This window comes from Bubalus bubalis, chromosome 20, assembly GCF_019923935.1.
Source record: "Bubalus bubalis isolate 160015118507 breed Murrah chromosome 20, NDDB_SH_1, whole genome shotgun sequence".
NCBI lineage: Eukaryota > Metazoa > Chordata > Mammalia > Artiodactyla > Bovidae > Bubalus > Bubalus bubalis.
Genome location: NC_059176.1, coordinates 20,415,468 through 20,440,053, shown reverse-complemented (window position 1 = coordinate 20,440,053; position 24,586 = coordinate 20,415,468).

Below are 24,586 nucleotides of genomic sequence, written 5' to 3'. Positions count from 1 at the left end.
ACAGAGGATGAGATGGCTGGATGGCATCACCAACTCGATGCACATGAGTTTGGGTGAACTCCGGGATTTGGTGATGGACAGGGAGGCCTGGCATGCTGCAATTCATGGGGTCGCAAACAGCTGGACACGACTGAGCAAATGAACTGAACCTATGATCATAATTATCATAAGTTAGTGAACATGTGGAAGAAACTATGAGAGTGTGTTACAAAGGACATAATTTAATATAGAGAAATGGAGAGTACTTACTAAGAAAGGGACATTTATGTTGAGACATTATGAAAGAAAAGGAAAGAATGAAAGGGAGGAGATAAAGGAAGAAAAGAAAGGGAAAATAAAACACCCCAGACCTGGTTAAGTTTGTAAGGAGATATGCTGGGGACCAGCCCCGGTGGATCCAGGGAATTCGAAGCGGGGACGGCGACGGTGAGGATCAGGATACAATAGCTTCAGTTAGATATTAATTAGAGATGTAAAGAGTAATAGAATGAGGATAGCTCAGTGAGGAAATTCAGTGGAGAAGAGAGGCTGAATAATTCAGCCAGAAGGTGAGAGAAAAAACAACATGGGGAGACCAAGTTTCGGTGAACAAGGCCCGCACTTTATTTTCCAAAGTAGTTTTTATACCTTAAGTTATGCATAGAGGATAATGGGGGAAGGGGTAGAGTCATGCAGCAAGCCAGGCTTTCTTCCTGCAAACTTATCATATGCAAAAGCTTAGGTGATTTGCATCATCTTCTGGCCCGGAGGCCTGTTAACATTTTAAGACCCTTTCTTCAGAAAACTTATTTTTCTCTAAAGGTGATTGGTCAGGAGCCACCCTCCAAAAGCATTAGATAAAGTTGCATTCCTACAGAGCAAAGGTGTGATGGGCTATAACAAGAAAAAGAATTAACTCAAGGGTCCCAGGTTACAAACATTAAAGCTACTACTTACACCAATTATATTAATCAATACACTGCCAGGGACACAGCAGGTAAGGGATATGGAAATTTAGCAGCAAACATTGGCCCAACAAGTGAAAATCCCTTCACCAATACAATTTCTAATCAATCTTTTAACTGCTCAAAGGAATCTGTATTTAGACAGTTTAGAACATCTCATGCCTCTCACAGTTGGGAGGCTCTGAGCAATCACATGTGGCCGGAAAAACCTATTCAGGCAGGCTAGAGGACTTCCAAAGGAATTTGTAGGTTGAAACACTATCACACCCAGGAACTTTATTAACTGGAGCTGTAAGTTAACTCTTTTTTCAGAGAGAGGTAGTGGGGGACAACCCCCCATAAAGTCAGAGGTGTAGGTGAAAGCACAAAGCAGAAAGTAGGCAGACTGGTTTTGGGGGGGTAGATGCTCGAGAATTTCCAGGGGGACTCCTGAGGCTCGATCCCACCTTTGCGTATGCCGAGCCTCCTTCCTCATGACCTTTGTCATGGGTGGAGCTCCTCACGCTGGCTCCCGGCAGTGATAGAATTCCAGTTGAGCTATTCCAGATCCTGAAAGATGATGCTGTGGAAAGTGCTGCACGCAATATGCAATATGCACTCGATATGCAATATGCCGGCTCCCGGCAGAGAGATACCTGTCAGTCACTTTAGCAAGTTTGAAAGTGAAAGTGTTAGTCACTCAGTCATGTCCAGCTCTTTGCAACACCATGGCCTATAGCCACCAGGCTCCTCTGTCCATGGAATTCTTCAGGCAAGAATACTGGACTGAGTCACCATTTCCTTCTCCAGGGGATCTTACCAACACAGGGATCGAACCCAGGTGTCCTGCATTGCAGGCAGATTCTTTACTGTCTGAGCCACTAGGGAAGCCCTTAGCAAGTTTCAGTTCAGTTCAGTTCAGCTCAGTTCAGTTGTGTCTGACTGTTTGGGACTCCATGAATCTCAGGACGCCTGGCCTCCCTGTCCATCACCAACTCACAGAGTTCACACAAACTCATGTGCATCAAGTCAGTGATGCCATCCAGCCATCTCATCCTCTGTCGTCCCCTTCTCCTCCTGCCCCCAATCCCTCCCAGCATCAGGGACTTTTCCAATGAATCAACTCTTCGCATGAGGTGGCAAAAGTACTGGAGTTTCAGCCTTAGCATCAGTCCTTCCAATGAACACCCAGGAGTGATCTCCTTCAGAATGGACTGGTTGGATCTCCTTGCAGTCCAAGGGACTCTCAAGAGTCTTCTCCAGTACCACAGTTTAAAAGCATCAATTCTTCGGCATTCAGCTTTCTTCACAGTCCAACTCTCATCCATACATGACCACTGGAAAAACCATAGCCTTGACTAGATGGACCTTTGTTGGCAAAGTAATGTCTCTGCTTTTGAATATGCTAAGTTGGTCATAGCTTTCCTTCGAAGGAGTAAGCATATTTTTTTTTAATATATATTTTTTAAAATTTTATTTAACTTTACAATATTGTATTGGTTTTGCCATATATCAAAATGAATCTGCCACAGGTATACATGTGTTCCTCATCCTGAACCCTCCTCCCTCCTCCCTCCCCATACCCTCCCTCTGGGTCGTCCCAGTGCACTAGCCCCAAGCATCCAGTATCGTGCATCGAACCTGGACTGGCGACTCGTTTCATATATAATATTATACATATTTCAATGCCATTCTCCCAAATCATCCCACCCTCTCCCTCTCCCACAGAGTCCAAAAGACTGTTCTATACATCAGTGTCTCTTTTGCTGTCTCGTATACAGGGTTATTGTTACCATCTTTCTAAATTCCATATATATGTGTTAGTATACTGTATTGGTGTTTTTCTTTCTGGCTTACTTCACTCTGTATAATAGGCTCCAGTTTCATCCACCTCATTAGAACTGATTCAAATGTATTCTTTTTAATGGCTGAGTAATACTCCATTGTGTATATGTACCACAGCTTTCTTATCCATTCATCTGCTGTATTTTAATTTTATGGCTGCAATCACCATCTGCAGTGATTTTGGAGCCCCCCAAAATAAAGTTTGACACTGTTTCCACTGTTTCCCCATCTATTTCCCATGAAGTGATTTAGCAAGTTTAGGTTTCCATAATACTGATCACAAAGCATGAATCTATACTATCCAAAAGGGGATTTTTAACTCACAATTTTTATGATGAATAAAGTTCTTTGAAGAACCATATTTACTTGAGGAATTATTTTCTGAATTCTTCTACAGTTGGTTAAGATGGGTTCTCCAAATTTCACTGCCCAACATAAACGCTAATAGCAATTGAGAACACTTTAACCGTTAGGGAAATAAGGCTTTCCTTTATCAGTGGGTGAACTGAAGTGATTTACATTGTAATTTAGAGTTTGAGACTCAGAGACAAGAACATATTTTCCACATTCAACTGGACTTACACTCAACCTGATACTCAAATCTTCCATTAGATTACAATAGCAGACTGAAGGATCAGGAAATAAGCAGGTCATTTCATGCTGGGAGGCCTGAGCATGCTCATTTTTACAGTTTATCCTGTATTGGGTACCTCTTGTGTACCACGTCTCATACTCTCAGCTTATCTTGAACTTCAGCCATTGCTGGAGTAACAAGCCTGGCACTCTGTACTTCCAGCATCCTGCGGCAGATTCCTCTGAAGCCCCTATGGGAAGATGCCTGAAGAAATCCATTCCGCCTTGACACTGAATGAAAAAGGTTATGCCCAATGGGGCATCCCCTCACTAATGGTACAGGGGAGCTGGCAGATAAAATTTCATCCCTTGAGAAAACCATTCTAAATCATTATTAGAAGGTCTTGGCCATATTGAACTATACTTTTCCACAATGGTAATCAACTTGACAACACATATTGGAATTGGATTTTTTCTCTTTTCCTGTTTTACTTTTTTCAATCTGATTCATTAGAATCAGATCCAAAAATAAACTACTTTCTTGCAATCCATGTTCTCAGGTTCTGATTTTCAGCAACGGAGTCTAGACTAAGAGGGAGCCTGACTGATACCAACAAGATACCTTCATAGTTTCGTCTCCCAAAGTCAGCTCAATCTGTTAGTGCTCAACAGAAATAAACTATAGCTGTACTTACAGGTGCACGTACAGCTGGCCCTGAAAGACAAGGACAAAAGGAAATTCTCCCTGCAGGCATATCTGTGAGTAAATCATTTATTCATTTACTTTTTATGGAGGGATAAATGGCATGGGTATACATAGACTACTGGGCAGAGATGAACAGCTTAGCTTATTGATAAGGAGCCTGAAAGGAGCAAAATTAGAAAACTGGAGTGAGAATGTTAGGAGAAGAGGCAATCCATCCTTGATGGGTTACTGGAAAGGTTTCTCATTAATGCTTCCTGGAGTACATCTATGGCAGAGGAAAATGTCAGTAACAGAGTGGATAGTATGACTTGTTCTGTAGATGTCACCATACCTTAAGTTGACCACCAATTGCAAATGACACCTTTTACCAGTGGTACTGTGGGTACTGATTTGCTTTCCCTGCCTCTCTGCCTGCATTGCCTGTACCAGCCTCATAGAATGCCTGATTTATTAACTGTATTCAGTTCAGTTCAGTTGCTCAGTCGTATCCGACTCTTTGCGACCCCATGAATCGCAGCACGCCAGGCCTCCTTGTCCATCACCAACTCCCGGAGTTCACTCAAACTCATGTCCATTCAGTCAGTGATGCCATCCAGCCATCTCATCCTCTGTCGTCCCCTTCTCCTCCTGCCCCCAATCCCTCCCAGCATCAGAGTCTTTTCCAATGAGTCAACTCTTCGCATGAGGTGGCCAAAGTATTGGAGTTTCAGCTTTAGCATCATTCCTTCCAAAGAACACCCAGGGCTGATCTCCTATTACCTGTATATGTATAAGTTAAAATACACCTAATCTTCAACTCAACAATCTCATTAATAGAAATTCCACAACAACAAAGATAGTACTTTATATGTGTAAAACTATTCATGATGGTTTTTAGAAGTAGGAAAATATGACTTTATAAATAAAATGAAATTTTGAATAGTTGATAAAATAATCATGCAGATATAAATGGAATAATATGGAGTTATTAATGTAATTACATATATCAAAGATATTGTATTAAATGGAAAAGTTGCAGGGTATTATTATGGTACTATTGATATCTTTGGTAAGTATGGTTACATTAATTTTATTATATAAAAATAAATACATTCTACCCTTGAACAACAGACAGGGACACCAACTGTCTGTGAAGTCAAAAATCTGCCTATAAGTTTGCATTTGGCCCTCTATATAAGTCATTATGTATTCATGGATTCAATTAACTAAGGATCATATAGTATGTATTTTATGAAATACATATTTGATATGTATTTTATCTTCCCAGCCCAGGGATCAAACCCAGGTCTCTTGAATTGCAGGCAGATTCTTAACTGTCTGAGCCACCAGGGAAGCAATGTAATCTGTAGTATATATTCAATGAAACATTCATATATAAGTGGACCCGTGTAGTTGCAACCCATGTTGTTTGGGGGGCTCAAAAAATGGGTTGTATTTAGTGTTTCCATCAAGTTCAAATCTTGGTTAAAGTGAATTTGGTGGTTGTTTGAGAGAGAAATATGAGAATACAAGTAGACCTATTAAATTAATAGTCTCTTGACTGGCTTCTAGGCAGAAGTAGTTGACCCCTGGTGCATGACCCTAGCTATATAGAGGACTGAGAAAAAGGATTTGGAAATTAGAGCTTCTTTTTTTGCAGAAAGGGAATTATGAGACAGTGAGTCAATTCAATATAAATGTATTAATTCTGTCCTGTGTGCTTAGTACTATGTCAGACACTGGAGAAAGCACAGTGGACACAGTCCTGGGCCTGCCCCACACAGGTCCGCTTACCTTTTTCAATCAGATCCCAACAATGTTTCTTCCGTTACAATTAAACTGGAGGTTCAAACTGCCCAGAAGCAAGAAAAGTCATAATGTCTTCAAGTCCCCTTTCAAATACAGTGCTAAGCAGAGTTCAAATATAATCAACACATTGTATCCACTGTTGAAGGTAAAATTCTTCCAAAATGGTTTATCCTAAACCCCAACATGTGTAGCTCGTTGGCTAGAATGTGGCTGTCCACATTCTAGAGCCAGATTATCAAGGAAACAAGCAACTGTTCTTTTTTTTTTCATTAGTGATGCTGAGAAACATGCAACTCTTTTTAACATGAAATCACACCTCAATTTTTTCATCTAAGGAATGTTGAATGCTGACATTTAGCTCTTCACTTTAAAAAAATATATTTTTTAAATTGAAGTATAGTTGACTTACTATGTTGTGTAAGTTTCTGGTGTGCAGCAAGAGTTATAGTTATATACATAGTTATATATATATGTAATATGCATATATACACATATATATTATTATTCAACAAATACTGTCAGTTTTCTTTGAAGTGACAGGCTAAGTTTGTTTGTTTGTTTTAAAAATATCCACCAAATATCCAAATCTGAATCCTTATGTCCTTTCTGCAATTCTTTCAGTAAAAATGGAGTTCCATGGAAAATGTACTAGTTAAGCTAATGATGGAATCAACAAGCCTTTTCCTTGAGACAATCATTGTACTTTTATGTGTCTGCTTCATGCTTACACAGAATGTTAAAACATTGTATACTAAGCGGTGAAACTCTAATAAAAGGTTTTTTTTTTTTTTCTATTTCAACAAGAACAATCAAGTGAAACTTTTTTTTTTTAATCAATAAGGCTATGGTACTGAAGAACATGATAACTTTACACCAGTATAGTTTGCAGCACTGCCTTGATGTGTGCTAAGGTGCTAGCAGTTTTAACACACCATTACTTGATCCCTCATTTAATATAGTGAAAAAGGCTATAATGTCTTACTATCCTAATTTCAAAAGGCAGTACTTGGATGCATCTCAAAAACGACAGAATGATCTCTGTTCGTTTCCAAGGCAAACCATTCAATATCACAGTAATCCAAGTCTATGCTCCAACCAGTAACGCTAAAGAAGCTGAACGGTTCTGTGAAGACCTACAAGACCTTTTAGAACTAACACCCAAAAAAGATGTCCTTTTCATTATAGGGGAATGGAATGCAAAAGTAGGAAGTCAAGAAACACCTGGAGTAACAGGCAAATTTGGCCTTGGAATATGGAATGAAGCAGGGCAAAGGCTAATAGAGTTTTGCCAAGACAACGCACTGGATATAGCAAACACCCTCTTTCAACAACACAAGAGAAGACTCTACACATGGACATCACCAGATGGTCAACACCGAGATCAGATTGAGTATATTTTTTGCAGCCAAAGGTGGAGAAGCTCTATACATTCAGCAAAAACAGGACCCAGAGCTGATTGTGGCTCAGATCATGAACTCCTTATGCTAAATTCAACTTAAATTGAATAAAGTAGAAAAAACCACTAGACCATTTAGGTATGACCTAAATCAAATCCCTTATGATTATACAGTGGAAGTGAGAAATAGATTTAAGGGATTAGATCTGATAGAGTGTCTGATGAACTATGGACGGAGGTTTGTGACATTGTACAGGAGACAGGGATCAAGACCATCCCCATGGAAAAGAAATGCAAAAAAGCTTTCTGAGGAGGCCTTAAAAATAGCTGTAAAAAGAAGAGAAGCGAAAAGCAAAGGAAAAAAGGAAAGATATTCCCATTTGAATGCAGAGTTCCAAAAAATAACAAAGAGAGATAAGAAAGCCTTAAACAACAGATATGGGAAAGACTAGAGATCTCTTAAAAAAATCAGAGATAGCAAGGGAATATTTCATGCAGAGATGGGCTCGATAAAAGACAGAAATGGTATGGACCTAACAGAAGCAGAAGATATTAAGAAGAGGTGGCACGAATACACAGAAGAACTGTACAAAAGAGATCTATCTTCATGACCCAGGTAACGATGGTGTGATCACTGACCTAGAGCCAGACATCCTGGAATGTGAAGTCAAGTGGGCCTTAGAAAGCATCACTATGAACAAAGCTAGTGGAGGTGATGGAGTTCCAGTTGCGCTATTTCAAATCCTGAATGATGATGCTGTGAAAGTGCTGCACTCAATATGCCAGCAAATCTGGAAAACTCAGCAGTGGCCACAGGACTGGAAAAGGTCAGTTTTCATTCCAATCCCAAAGAAAGGCAATGCCAAAGAATACTCAAACTACTGCACAATTGCACTCATCTCACATGCTAGTAAACTAATGCTCGAAATTCTCCAAGCCAGACTTCACAATATGCGAACTATGAACTTCCAGATGTTCAAGCTGGTTTTGGAAAAGGCAGAGGTACCAGAGATCAAATTGCCAACATCCACTCGATCATGGAAAAAGCAAGAGAGTTCCAGAAAAACATCTATTTTTGCTTTATTGACTATGCCAAAGCCTTTGACTGTGTGGATCACAATAAACTGTGAAAAATTCTGAAAGAGATGGGAATACCAGACCACCTGACTTGCCTCTTGAGAAACCTATATACAGGTCAGGAAGCAAGAGTTAGAACTGGACACGGAACAGACTGGTTCCCAATAGGAAAAGGAGTATGTCAAGGCTGTATATTGTCACCCTGCTTATTTAACTTATATGCAGAGTACATCATGAGAAACGCTAGGCTGGTAGAAGTGCAAGCTGGAATCAAGATTGCTGGGAGAAATATCAATAACCTCAGATATGCAGATGACAGCACCCTTATGGCAGAAAGTGAAGAGGAACTCAAAAGCCTCTTGATGAAAGTGAAAGAGGACAGTGAAAAAGTTGGCTTAAATCTCAACATTCAGAAAACAAAGATCATGGCATCTGGTCCCATCACTTCATGGGAAATAGATGGGGAAACAGTGCAAAGAGTGCCAGACTTTATTTTTTTGGGCTTCCAAAAACTGCAGATGGTGACTGCAGCCATGAAATTAAAAGACTCTTACTCCTTGGAAGGAAAGTTATGACTAACCTAGATAGCATATTGAAAAGCAGAGACATTACTTTGCCAACAAAGGTCTGTCTTGTCAAGGCTGTGGTTTTTCCAGTGGTCATGTATGGATGTGAGAGTTAGACTGTGAAGAAAGCTGAGCGCCAAAGAATTGATGCTTTTGAACCATGGTGTTAGAGAAGACTCTTGAGAGCCCCTTGTAATGCAAGGAGATCCAACCAGTCCATCCTAAAGGAGATCAGTCCTGGGTGTTCACTGGAAGGAGTGATGTTGAAGCTGAAACTCCAATACTTTGGCCACCTCATGTGATGAGATGACTCATTGGAAAAGACCCTAATGCTGGGAGGGATTGGGGGCAGGAGGAGAAGGGAACGACAAAGAATGAGATGGCTGGATGGCATCACCAACTTAATGCACATGAGTTTGGGTGAACTCCGGGTGTTGGTGATGGACAGAGAGGCCCGGTGTGCTACAATTCATGGGGTCGCAAACAGTCGGACACGACTGAGCGAGTGAACTGAACTTATCCTAATAAAAAGAGGTTTGACCTATCCCCCATGACAGATTCTCAGGTGCTACACTGATCTATTGCTTGGTTGATTCTGGTTGAGAAGTAGCATGTTGCCAGTTATAATCAGTAAGATATGCTAGCAACTATGTTAAAGGGTCTTTGGACTAGTTTCCTACTTCTTAAGTAGAATTAAAAAAAAAAAAAACAGCACTTTTCATCCACAAGGTATTTTCTTTTCTGAATACTAATGTGTATAAATTTGAGTCAGAGTTGCTTAAACCAACCTTAAAGCACAACGGTTGTTAAAGGAAAAGCTGACACTGAAAAAAAATGACAAAATAATAAGGAAAGAAGCTGGATCCCTGATAATGCCATTGGGCTACCATGAATTAACTAATCATGTAGCTGGCTATCCACCATCTATAGTTATGTGAGATGATACATAGCCTTACTATTGGGATACTTCAGAGTTGAGATTTTCTGTTACTTTTTAAGAGATATCCTGATGATAAATGCCACTGTTCTTTTACCTTAGAAATGTAGAAACAGTCACTACATGGTTATAAGAGAAATTCTCCCTGCTTCACTTATTATACAAGGAGTAAACCTAATCTTACAGGGAAATCTCCATGATTAAAAGTGGGAAATTATATCAGATTGCTACAAAAGCAAGTGTACTTGAAACTGAGATACTGCTCAAATTCCTTTGATTACCTATGACTAAAGTTAAAGTTTATTTCTAAGTTATGGGATTCTCTAGGAACAAGCTAAGTGTTTTCAATCTGTAAAACTATTAGCTATAAAGGTAAAGTCCACAGAGAGGCATTAGGATAATTAATGTTACCCACACATTTAGATGTTTAGTAACTTGAGGTGTTCATTTACCAGTTTCTGCCTGTATCACAAGAGACTGAGATTACCATAGAACATGCAGGATAGAAAAATAAAATGTCCTGTAAACAAATTAGACAAAATTTGTTATAAAGTTTCTCTATGGAATGACATTGATTTCAGGTCAAGTATCTCATTGAAATCACTCTTGCCTGGAGGTAAGTACCTTAATGAAACTGTCAAGTGAATTAATGACCAGAATAAGACAAAGAAAAATACCTCTACTGTGACAGTCCTTTGGTTTGCACGGGGAAAGTTACCCAAATGCTAACATTTCTACTTAGTGTTGAAAAAGTTTTAAATAAGCACATTAAGCATGACTAAAAATATAAGGGAAAAATGCCTTTTCTTCCTTAAGCCGTGTATAAAAATAACATGTTTAAGATAAAGATGGAAAATGTTCATTCATAATCAAACTACTCAATCACAGATAGCTTTTTTATATTCTGTTTAGTCTCCTTTAAATAATCTCTTTTTACATATATGCATACAGTGATGTGATTTTAGTTCATATTTTATTCTTTCTATATTATAGTATTATTCAAATCAATAAAATGATTGCATAATGAAACACTGAATAATTTGCATAGGTAACATAGCAACTTACCTCTTGCTGAGTATTCAAATTGTTTCTCAGTATTAACTATCCCTGGTGGCTCAGACAATAAAGAATGTGCCTGCAATTCAGGAGACCCAGGTTTGATACCTGGATGGGGAAGATCCCCTGAAGAAGGAAATGGTTACCCAATCCAATATTCTTGCCTGAAAATTTCCATGGACAGAGGAGCCTGGCGGGTTACAGTCCATGAGGTCGCAAAGAGTCGGACATGACTGAGCAACTAAGACTTTCACTTTCTTTCATTAACTATGATATATAATACCAGAAGAAATTCTTTGGGACAGTTTTTGTATCTAATAAATGGAGGACTACCTACCACTTTATTGTGGTTTTCCAAAGCATAGTTAACAGATCAAATAATATGGAAGATAATGCACTATTATTCATGTATAATCTAAATGTTTTCAATACACTGTACCTATTTACATATAAATTTACAGTGTGAGAATGATAATTAATTCTTTTTCATGATTTAAATACTTGATGATAAGTTGAAGAGTTAATAGTGTGATACTGATTGCGTGTGTGTGTGTGTACTCAGTTGTGTCCAACTCTTTGAGACCCCATGGACTGTAACCCACCAGGCTCCTCCTGGAATTTTCCAGGCAAGTGGGTTGCCATTTCTTACTCCACGGATTGAACCCATGTCTCTTGCATTGGCAGGCATTTTTTTTTTTTTTTTTTTAACCACTGAGTCACCTGGAAAGCCCTAGTGTGATATTACCAGCTTCTTTAATTTTTATAGCCATCTGGACATGTGTGTCTAGTATAGAAAATTCTTTGAGCTGTTTATTAATCTAACAGACTTCAAGATGTATTTTGTCTCTAATTTCATTTTTGTCCAATATTTAAAATTTTGACAAATATGAAAGTTGAAATGTTAAAATGATAGGGTCTCGAGTGATTTGAATCACACAAATATAGTCAATAACTGAAATATGAAATACATAAGAAGGAATCAGCAATTGATTAGATTACAGAGCAAAGAATCAGTGAACTGAAATAGGAGAAATCACTCATGCTGAACAGAGAAAGGAAAAAAGAATTTAAAAAATGAGGATAGTTTATGAGGTATCAGACAATATCAAGAATAATTATATTCACATTATAGGCATACCAGAAGAAGACAAGAGATTGAAAAGGGGCACAGAATGTATTCATATACAAAGTAAGAGAAAACTTCCCTAAACTGGGAAAGGAAGCAAGCATACAGATCCATGAAGCACAGAGATTCCCAGACAAGATCATCCTAAACATGACCACATCAAGACATATTGTATATAAAATGGCAAAAATCAGACAATATGAAAAGCATCAAGGGAAAAGGAGCAAGTAATATACAAGGAAATGCCCATGAGACCATCACTGACTTTTCAGCTAAAATTCTGCTTGCTAGAAGAGAGTGAGTGACATACTATATTTAAAGTGACGAAAGGGGAAAATATCAAATGAACAATACTAAGATCATGGCTTCTGGTCCCACCACTTCATGGCAAATACATGGGGAAAATGTCAAAGCAGATTTCATTTTCTTGGGCTCCAAAATCACTGCAGATGGTGACTGCAGCCATGAAGTTAAAAGATGCTTGCTCCTTGGAATAAAAGCTATAACAAACCTAGATAGTGTATTCAAAAGCAGAGACTTCACTTGGCCAGAAAAGGCTCATAAAGTCAAACTATGGTCTTTCCAGTAGTCATGTATGGATGTGAGAGTTGGACCATAAAGAAGGCTGAGCACTAAAGAATTGATACTTTCAAATTGTGGTGCTGGAGAAGATTGTTGAGAGTCCCTTGGACAGCAAGATCAAACCACTGGATCCTAAAGGAAATTGACTCTGAATATTCATTGGAAGGACTGATGCTGAAGCTGAAGCTCCAATACTTTGGCCACCTGATGTGAAGAGCTGATTCACTGGAAAATACCCTGAAGCTGGGAAAGATTGAGGGCAGGAGAAGGGGGTGACAGATGATGAAATGTTTGGATGGCATCAGCTACTGAATGGACATGAGTTTGAGCAATCTTCCCGAGATGCTGAAGGACAGGGAAGCCTTGGGTGCTATGACTTCCCAGGTGGCTCAGGCGGTAAAGCGTCCATCTACAATGCGGGAGACCCGGGTTTGATCCCTGGGTTGGGAATATCCCTTGGAGAAGGAAATGGCAATCCACTCCAGTACTATTGCTTGGAAAATCCCATGGACAGAGGAGCCTGGTAGGCTACAGTCCATGGGGTCGCAAAGAGTCGGACACGACTGAGCGACTTCACGTTCACATTGGGTGCTATAGTGCATGGGGTCACAAAGAGTCAGACCATACTTAGTGACTGAACAACCATAAATATCATTATCTATACATACATGTATGTACACACACACATACACTGAAATGTAGTTATCAAATCATAAAATCAATAGAAGAAGAAAAGGAATGTAAAAGAACTACAAAACAACCAGAAAACAAAATGGCCCTAAGTATATATCTATAAATAATTACTTTAAATGTAAATGAGCTCAATGCTCCAATCAAAAGATAATGGTGTAGCTGAATAGAACAAAATCAGGCCTCATATACATATTGCCTACAAAAGACTTACTTCAGATTTGGAGATACACAGTCCGAAAGTGAGGTAGTGGAGAAAAGTACTCCACACAAGGGGAAATGAAAACAAAGCTGAGGAATCAAAACATATCAGACAGAATGGGCTTTAAAACAAACACTGTAACAAGAGACAAAGAAGGACATTACATAATGATCAAGGGATCAAACCAGGAAGGAATTATAGCAATTGTAAATTTATATGCATCCAACATAGGAGCTTCTTGATACAGAAAGTAAATATTAACAGGAAGAAATTGATAGTAAGATAATAATAGTAGGGGACTTTAATACCCTACTTATATCAATGGATAGACCATCCAGATAGAAAATCAATAAGGAAATACTGGTCATCAGTGACACATTAGATTAAATGAAGTTAATAGATCTATATTGTATAGAAAGTGAAAGTGAATATGAAGTCGCTCAGTCGTGTCCCACTCTTTGTGACCCTGTGGATTGTAGCCCACCAAGCTCCTCCATCCATGGGATTCTCCAGGCAAGAATACTGGAGTGGGTTGCTATTTCCTTCTCCAGGGGATCTTCCCGACCCAGGGATCGAACCCAGGTCTCCCACATTGTGGGCAGACACTTTAACCTCTGAGCCACCAGGGATTTCATCAAAGAGAAACAACAGAATACATTCTTTTCAAGTGCACATGGAACATTCTAAATGATAGATTATGTGCTAGACCACAAAAGAAGTCTCAGTAAATTTAAGACTAAAATCTTATCAAGCAATTTTTCTGAACATAATGCTATGAGCCTAGAAATCAATTATAAGAAAAGAAACTCTAAAACATAGAGGTGGAGGCTAAAAACTGTGCTATTTAGCAATCAATGAGTCACTGAAGAAATCAAAAAGGAAATCAAAATATACCTGGAGACTAATGAGAATGAAAATGCAGTATTCCAAAGTGTATGAGAAGCAGCAAAAGCAGTTTTAAGAGGAAAGTTTATGGCCATAAAAGCCTACCTCAGGAAACAAGAACAACCCCAAATAAACAACCTAAGCTTTCACCTAAAGGAACTAGAAAAAGAATAAAAAAAACAAAAACAAAAACAAAAAACCCTCAAAGTTAGCAGAAGAAATCCTAATGATCAGAGCAGAAATAAATTAAAGACAAAACAATAAAAAAGACCAATGAAGGTAAGAGTTGGTTCTTTGAAAAAGTAAATAAAATTGGTAAATGTTTAGCCACACTCATCATGAAAAAAAGAGGGCCCAATCAATAAAATCAGAAATGAAAAAGAAGAGTTCCACCCACACCACAGAAATACAAAGGTTCATAAGAGTTTACTGCTGCTGCTGCTGCTAAGTTGCTTCAGTCGTGTCCGAATCTGTGCAACCCCATAGACGGCAGCCCACCAGGCTCCCCCGTCCCTGGGATTCTCCAGGCAAGAACTCTGGAGTGGGTTGCCATTTCCTTCTCCAATGCATGAAAGTGAAAAGTGAAAGTGAAGTCAGTCAGTCGTGTCCGACTCTTCACGACCCCATGGACTGCAGCCTACTAGGCTCCTCCATCCATGGGATTTTCCAGGCAAGGGTATTGGAGTGGGTTGCCAGTAGTAAGAGATTACTACAATCAACTAAAAATCAATAAAGTGGACAATCTAGAAGAAATGGACAAATTCACAGAAATGTGCTATCTCCCCAGGTTGAGCCAGGAAGAAACGAAGTATAAGCAGACAAATTACCAGTAATGAAATTGAATCGGTAATAAATTCCCCTAAAACAAAAATCCAGGACCAGATGGCATCACAGGTGAATTCTACCAAACATTTATAGAAGTTAACACCTGCTCTTCTTGGAAGAATGCTTCTGAACTCATTCTACAAGGCCAGAATATCTCTGATACCAAAACCAGGGAAAGTTATCACAAAAGAAGAAAATTACAGGCCAATGTCACTGATGAATATAGATGCAAAAATCCCCAACAAAATATTAGCATAATGAATTCAACAATACACTAGAAGGATCATACACCAACAATTAAGTGGGGTTAATTCCAGGATACAAGGATGGTTCTATATTTGCAAATCAGCAATATTATACACCACATTAGCAAACTGAAGAATAAAAATCATCTGATCATATCAAAAAAAGCTTTGGATAAAATTCAAGATCCAATTATGATAAAAATCCTCTGCTGTGTGGTTATAGAGGGAATTCATGAAAGTGAAAGTGTTAGTTGCTCAGTCTTGTTTGACTCTTTGTGACCCCATGGACTAGCCCTCCAGGCTCCTCTGTCCACAGGATTCTCCAGGCAAGAATACTGGTGTGGGTTGCCATTTCTTTCTCCAAGGGATCTTCCTGACCCAGAAATCGAACCTTTACCATCTGAGTAAAGAGTATATAAAGGGAATACACTTCAATATAATAAAGGTCATCTAGGACAAGCTCACTGGAGAAGGCAATGGCATCCCACTCCAGTACTCTTGCCTGGAAAATCCCATGGTCGGAGGAGCCTGGTAGGCTGCAGTCCATGAGGTCGCTAGGAGTTGGACACAACTGAGCGAATTCACTTTCACTTTCACACATTGGAGAAGGAAATGGCAACCCACTCCAGTATTCTTGCCTGGAGAATCCCAGGGACAGAGGAGCCTGGTGGGCTGCTGTCTATGGGGTCGCACAGAGTCGGACACGACTGAAGCGACTTAGCAGCAGCAGCAGCAGGACAAGCCCACAGATGACTCATACTCACAGTGAGAATCTGAAAGCACTTCCTCTAAGTTCAGGAACAAGACAGGATTCCCATTCTCACCACTTTATTCAACACAGTATTGGAAGTCCTAACCACAGCAAACAGATAAGAAATAAAAATAATCCAAATTGGAAAGAAAGTAGTAAAACTGTCACTGTTTGCAGATGACATGATCCTATACATAGAAAATGCTAACTAAAGGTATGACCAAAAAACTATTATAACTTATCAATGAATTCAGTAATGTACTAGGATACAAAATTAATATGAATAACTTTATTTCATCTCTATATATTAACAACAAACTCTCAGGAAGAGAAATTTGAAAACTACAAATTAATTATAAAGTAAACCAGTAGAAAAACGAGCAAAACACAATAAGCAGTATATAAAAAATAAGAATGATAAGTAAACCTAAGAATTAAATTTTTTACTTCATTACTATTGTATTATTTCATTAGTATTCATATTGTATTAGTATATTATACTTCATTAGTATTACTTAATATTACTTCATTAGTATTCAGATCAGATCAGTCGCTCAGTTGTGTCCGACTCCTTGTGACCCCATGAATCGCAGCACGCCAGGCCTCCCTGTCCATCACCAACTCCTGGAGTTCACTCAGACTCATGTCCATCGAGTCAGTGATGCCATCCAGGCATCTCATCCTCTGTTGTCCCCTTCTCCTCCTGCCCCCAATCCCTCCCAGCATCAGGGTCTTTTCCAATGAATCAACTCTTCGCATGAGGTGACCAAAGTACTGGAGTTTCAGCTTTAGCATCATTCCTTCCAAAGAAATCCCAGGGCTGATCTCCTTCAGAATGGACTGGTTGGATCTCCTTGCAGTCCAAGGGACCCTCAAGAGTCTTCTCCAACACCACAGTTCAAAAGCATCAATTCTTCGGCACTCAGCTTTCTTCAGAGTCCAACTCTCACATCCATACATGACCACTGGAAAAACCATAGCCTTGACTAGATGGACCTTTGTTGGCAAAGTAATGTCGCTGCTTTTGAATATGCTATCTAGGTTGGTCATAACTTTCCTTCCAAGGAGTAAGCGTCTTTTAGTTTCATGGCTGCAGTCACCATCTGTAGTGATTTTGGAGCCCAGAAAAATAAAGTCTGGCACTGTTTCCACTGTTTCCCCATCTATTTCCCATGAAGTGGTGGGACCAGATGCCATGATCTTCGTTTTCTGAATGTTGAGCTTTAAGCCCACTTTTTCACTCTGCACTTTCACTTTCATCAAGAGGCTTTTGAGTTCCTCTTCACTTTCTGCCATAAGGGTGGTGTCATCTGCATATCTGAGGTTATTGATATTTCTCCCGGGGAATATGCTAAGCTCAACATTCAGAAAACGAAGATCATGGCATCTGGTCCCATCACTTCATGGGAAATAGATGGGGAAACAGTGGAAACAGTGTCAGACTTCATTTTTCTGGGCTCCAAAATCACTACAGATGGTGACTGCAGCCATGAAATTAAAAGACGCTTACTCCTTGGAAGGAAAGTTATGACCAACCTAGATAGCATATTCAAAAGCAGAGACATTACTTTGCCAACAAAGGTCCATCTAGTCAAGGCTATGGTTTTTCCTGTGGTCATGTATGGATGTGAGAGTTGGACTGTGAAGAAAGCTGAGTGCTGAAGAATTGATGCTTTTGAACTGTGGTGTTGAAGAAGACTCTTGAGAGTCCCTTGGACTGCAAGGAGATCCAACCAGTCCATTCTGAAGGAGATCAGCCCTGGGATTTCTTTGGAAGGAATGATGGTAAAGCTGAAACTCCAGTACTTTGGCCACCTCATGTGAAGAGTTGACTCATTGGAAAAGACCCTGATGCTGGGAGGGATTGGGGGCAGGAGGAGAAGGGGACGACAAAGAATGAGATGGCTGGATGGCATCACTGACTCGATGGATGTGAGTCTGAGTGAACTCCCGGAGTTGGTGACAGACAGGGAGGCCTGGCGTGCTGCGATTCATGGAGTTGCAAAGGGTCGGACACAACTGAGCGACTGAACTGAACTGAATCATAGTCAAGAGTGACATAGTGTTTTTTAGAATCTAGGATGACAAAAATTAACAAGAGTTTTGAAACATGTGAATGAAAGAAAACGAATGTAGTGATGTTTGAATATAATTGGTACAGCTACACTGGAAATCTATTGGGAATTATCTTGTGAAGCTGAATATGGTCATCTGTTAGAGCAATTTCACTTCCAGAATCATTACACAAATACATTCTTGCATAGGTGTTCCAGGGGATACAAGCAAAAATGTTCACAACTAATAGTAACTTTGTTATAAAAGACTGGAAATGACTCACTATTTTGACAGTTGAATGCACACAATGGGATACAGAGCAGATAAATATGTCAAGGGAATTTTTTTCTGAAGGTATTATACAGCATTATTTTTTTATAAAGGTCATAAAACCCCCAGATTAACCTATGTTTTTAGTAATTAATATACACTCTTTAGAAATAATAACTACAAAAAAGATTTTCTAAAATCACAAAAATGGTGGCAATTGAGATATATGCAAAGGTACTGCGTAGAATCATTATTAGTAATCTTTAACTCTTTGGATTTGAGATAACATAATCAGTTATTAAATAGAAATATGTAAATTCAATTTATATGTTTTGCAAGTATTACATTTAAAATTAAGGTCAGTAAACCTAGGGTTTTTATTTTTTTTAATTTAAATTTATTTATTTTAATTGGAGGATAATTACGGTTTTTAAAATCATCCCAAATTCGGAATTAGGACTGATTTGTTTTACCAACAGACTTTTGAAGAGAGTTAAACACAGTAAAGAATTGCTTATTTATAATAGGTCATAGTCTTCATTTTATCTGGATTATTTCTGTGAGAAACTATTTTATTCTTTAAGTACTTGTCAGGATATCTGAAGATTTAATATATACATGATATGAGAAATGCTGGGCTAGAGGAAGCACAAGATGGAATCAAGATGGCTGGGAGAAATATCAATAACCTCAGATATGCAGATGACACCACCCTTATGGCAGAAAGTGAAGAGGAACTCAAAACCTCTTGATGAAAGTGAAAGAGGAGAGGGGAAAAGTTGGCTTAAAGCTCAACAGTCAGAAAATGAAGATCATGGCATCTGGTCCCATCACTCCATGGGAAATAGATGGAGAAACAGTGGAAACAATGGGTGACTTTATTTTTCTGGGCTCCAAAATCACTGCAGATGGTGATTGCAGCCATGAAATTAAAAGACGCTTACTCCTTGGAAGGAAAGTTATGACTAACCTAGGTAGCATATTGAAAAGCAGAGACATTACTTTGCCAACAAGGCTCTGTCTAGTCAAGGCTATGGTTTTTTAGTAGTCATGTATGGATGTGAGAGTTGGATTATGAAGAAAGCTGAGCACCAAAGAATTGATGTTTTTGAACTGTAGCATTGGAGAAGACTCTTGAGAGTCCCTTGGACTGCAAGGAGATCCAACCAGTCCATCCTAAAGGAGATCAGATCAGTGCTGGGTGTTCACTGGAAGGACTGATGCTAAAGCTGAAACTCCAGTACTTTGGCCACCTGATGTGAAGAGCTGACTGATTTGAAAAGACCCTGATGCTGGGAAAGATTGAGGGCAGGAGGAAATGGGGACGACAGAGGATGAGACGGTTAGATGGCATCACCAACTCGATGGACATGGGTTTGGGTAGACTCTGGGAGTTGGTGATGGACAGGGAGGCCTGGCGTGCTGTGGTTCATGGGGTCACAAAGAGTCGGACACGACTGAGTGACTGAACTGACTGATGATGATGTATAGTAGTTTTCTATCACAAAGATTTGTTTTATTTACCATTTATATTTGGCCTTTTTCAATATAATTTAAAATATTCCTGGTAGAAGATATTCCTAGCAGATTAAGTCTCATTTTAATACTGATTTCAAAGAAATGATAAAAACCATCTTGCTGCTTTTCTAAGAACACAGTATCAGCTGTCGTTATTGGACTCTCAATGCATGAACCTAATATAGAAATACAGGGGGATACAATATTTTGTGATGAGATGTTGTAAACTTGGCATCTTGTTTCTTTTTTCCCATGATTTTAAATAGCTTGCTGATACAATCCATACTTGCTCAGGTCTATATTTTTGCCTGCCAACCAACAAGCAAAGGTTTCTAGAATACTGTTGAGCAAGTGAAAGATTGAATCATTGTCAATATAAATTGTGTGCTTTAATTGTACTTTAATATTAAAAGAATATCACAATTTATTATGTATAGGATCATTACATAGTTTCTGAGATATACTTTCAAAGAAAGAATTTTCTTCCATTTTTAAGTATTTCATATGAGAGTTTATACTTTTCAAAATTGAATTTTTTTTTTTACCATAGCAAGCAACTAGGAAAAGAATTAGTGTAATAAGTTATTATCGATAAAACTGGCTATCTGAGTCAAAAACATCTCCTGTCTTAAAAATTTGGTTAAAACTTGATAGAAGATGAACTTATTACATATAATTTTATAAAATTTAGTATCTATTTTTATAAGAGGAAAAATATAAAGAAGATTTCCAAATTATACATATTTACAAGTCTCATAACTAAAATAGTCACTACAATTGGTTTATATAATTTGACATTTGGGCTTTGCATACAATCGATTTAAACATTGGGCTGTATTCAGGTGATAGGAAACTGCCCATTTTCATATTCTTTGTCCTTCTGTTTTATGATTTGAATTTGAGCTACTTAAATATTTTCTGAGATGAATATTGCATGCAATAAAATGATCCTTCTAGGCTGAACCAACTAGATTAGTTACAGCTCAGGGGAGATTCTGCAAAATAATATTGCTATTGTTGACTTGCACTTTCCTATTTGCTGTTTTTATTTTTATATCAGTGAAAGTACATTCCATACCAGAGCTTTATAAAAAATAAAAATCATGCCTCCAGCAAAAGTACACTCTGTGTGCTTTAGCACCAAGCAAAATATTCTACCAATAAAGTCTGATATTTGTGTTCAGCTCTTAAAAGAACATGCTATTCAGACAGTACATTAGAAGATGGATCAGTCAAATTGGGTGAACCCAAAACACCATCTAAATCAAATCTATTTCATCTTCACTTATTCATATTTATTGAATTAATATGCAAACAAATGAATTTAATAACAAATATTGGCATGCTACTTCAATAGGTTACATTTTAAATATCTACATATTATTACCTTATAAGGTATCTTCCAAACCCAGGGATTGAACTCAGGTCTCCCACATTGCAGGTATATTCTTTACCAGCTGAGCCACAAGGGAAGCCCAAGAATACTGAAGTGGGTAGCCTATCCCTTCTTCAGTGGATTTTCCCAACCCAGGAATCAAATTGGGGTTTCCTGCATTGCAGGCGGATTCTTTACCAACTGGAGCTATCAAGGAAACCCATATTAGGTATCCTACCTGAATAAACTATTTTAAAATGTTTATACAATTTAATTGTATTAAATTATGTTAAACTTATACTTTATTTCACATATCTCAAGCATAAAATTTATTAAAAACAAGCTAAATATCAGTTAACCTAGTAAGTTGTAACTTGATTTGAAATACTAGTAACCCTTTATTATCCATTTGAAGTACTATTATCTCTTTAAGAGATAGTATCTTTAGGAAGATTACTCCCTGTATATTATTTGCCATTCTATTTCATTAATAATTTTCTCACAACAACCTTGTCTGGCAGGCATAATTACTGCAATTTACCAACTAAACTGCCAGTCAAATAGATTAAGACATCTATCTGTGAATTTAAGTAAAATAAAAGTTTACAATAAAAGTAAAAGTTGCTCAGTCTCATCCAACTTTTTGCGACCCCATGGACTATACAGGCCAGAATACTAGAGTGGGTAGCCTTTCCCTTCTCCAGTGTATCTTCCCAACCCAGGGATCGAACTGGGGTCCCCTGCATTGCAGGCAGATTCTTTACCAACTGAGCCATCAGGGAAGGCCTTGACAGTAAAAGGATCTGCTTTTTAACAAGTTTGTGGCCTTTTTACTATTGTAGAAAAGCCTTTTGTTTGACTTACAGATTTAACAATCACTTGACAAGAAATGAATTAAATGTGTGATATTAGTTTGAAAGTTGAATGATTGCTTCATTTTGTTGTTGTTGTTGTTTGTGGTAAAATAACATTCCACTCACTTGGTAAAAGTATAGTGTTGTAAGGCTGCATCTGTATTAGTCTGTTAGGTGTGCCATAACAGAGGACCATAGACAGGGTGGCTTATACAGCCAGCCTTTATTTTCTTACAGTTCTGGAGGCTAGCATTCCTGAACAAGGTGTCAGCAGGATAGGTTTCATCTGAAGGCCTCTTTCTACGGCTTGGAGATGGCTATCTTCTCCATAAGTGATCTTTCCCTTGGGTAAATCTGTATCCTAATCTTTTATAAGGATACTAGTCCTACTGGATTAGGGCCCATCCTAATAACCTCATCAGGCTTCCCTGGTGGCTCAGATGGTAAAGAATCCACCTACAAAGAAGAAGACCCAGGTTCAATCCCTGGGTTGGAAAGATCCCCTGGAGAACGGAATGGCAGTGGATCACCACAGGGATGGGGGCACTTGTGGCTGTAGTCCTGGGAGGTACTCTTTGGTGTGAGCCCTCAAGGATTAAAGTTTTACTGAGCACAGCCCTGCCCACTGAAGCAAGATCTGGTTTTTCTCATTGCCAGTCCCTCCCATCAGGAAGCTTGCATAAGCCTCTTAGCCTCATCCACCAGAAGGTAGATAGAAGAAGTAAGAATCCCACAGCCTCAGAAGAAAAACCACATTCACAGAAATTTATTCATGATTAAAAGGAAGAGGATTATAACCCAGATGGAGGAATAAGATAAAATCCCAGAAAAACAACTTAGTGAAGTGGAGATAGGCAACTATCCAGAAAAGGAATCCAGAAGAGTGAAGATGATCCTGGATTTTGGAAAAAGAATGGAAAAGATGCAAGAAAAGTTCACTAAAGACCTAGAAGAATGAAAGAACAAACAGAGGTGAACAATACACTAGAAGGAATCAACAGCAGAATAACTAAGGCAGAGGAATGGATAAATGACCTGGAAGACAAAATGGTAGACATCACTGCGGCAAAACAGAATATAGAAAAAAGAATGAAAAAAATGTAGGCAGCCTAAGGGACCACTGGAACAACATTAAATGCCCCAACATTTGCATCATAGTGGTCCCAGAAGGAGAAGAAAGAGGAAGGACCTGAGAAAATATTTGAAGAGATAATAATTGAAAACTTCACTAACATGGAAAAGGAAATAGTCAACCAAGTCCAAAAAACACAGAGATCGAGGCAGCATAAACCCTAGGAGGAACACACCAAGACACAGTAATCAAACTGATGAAAATTAAAGGCAAAGATAAAATATTAAAATCAATAAGGGAAAAATGACAAATAACATATAAGGGAACTCCCATAGGCTATTAGCTGATTTCTCAACAGAAACTCTACAAGCCAGAAGGGAATGGCACCATATATTTAAAGTGATGAAAGGGAAGAACTTACAAATAATAATACTCTACCCAACAAGACTTATTCAGATTGGATGGAGAAATCAAAAGCTTTAGAGAAAGCAAAAATTAAGCAAATTCAGCACCACCAAAACAGTTCTACAACACATGCTAAAGGAACTTCTTTAGGCAGGAAACAAAAGAGAAAGAAAAGACATACAAAAAATAAACACCTCAAATTAAGAAAATGGTAATAGGATCATACATATCAATGATTATCTCAAATGTAAATGGATTAAATGCACCAACAAAAAGACATAGACTTGCAGGGTGGATACCAAAAAAAGACTAATAAATATGCTGTCTACAAGAAACATACCTCAAACCTAGGGACACTTACAGACTGAAAGTAAGGGGATGAGAGAAGTTATCCTACACAAATGGGAATAAAAAGAAAGCTGGGGTAGCACATTCATATCAGACAAAATAGAATTTAAAGCAAAGCCTTTTATAAGAGACAAAGAAGGACACTATATAATGATCAAGGGTTTAATCCAAGAAGATATAGCAATCATAAACATGTATGCAACTAACATCGGAGCACCTCAATATGTAAGGCAAATACTAACAACCTCAAAGGGAAAAATCAACAGTAACATAATAACAGTTGAGGGCCTTTAACACCCTACTGTCATCAATGGACTCATCATCCAGACAGAAAATTCATGAGGAAATATGGGCCTTAAATGACACTTTAGACAAGAGGGACTAGCTGATATTTATAGAGAATTCCATCCAAAAGCAACAGACTACACATTCTTCTCATATGCACATGGGACATTCTCCAGGACTGACCACATGCTAGGCCACAAGCAGAGCCTTGGTAAATTAAAAAAAAAAAAA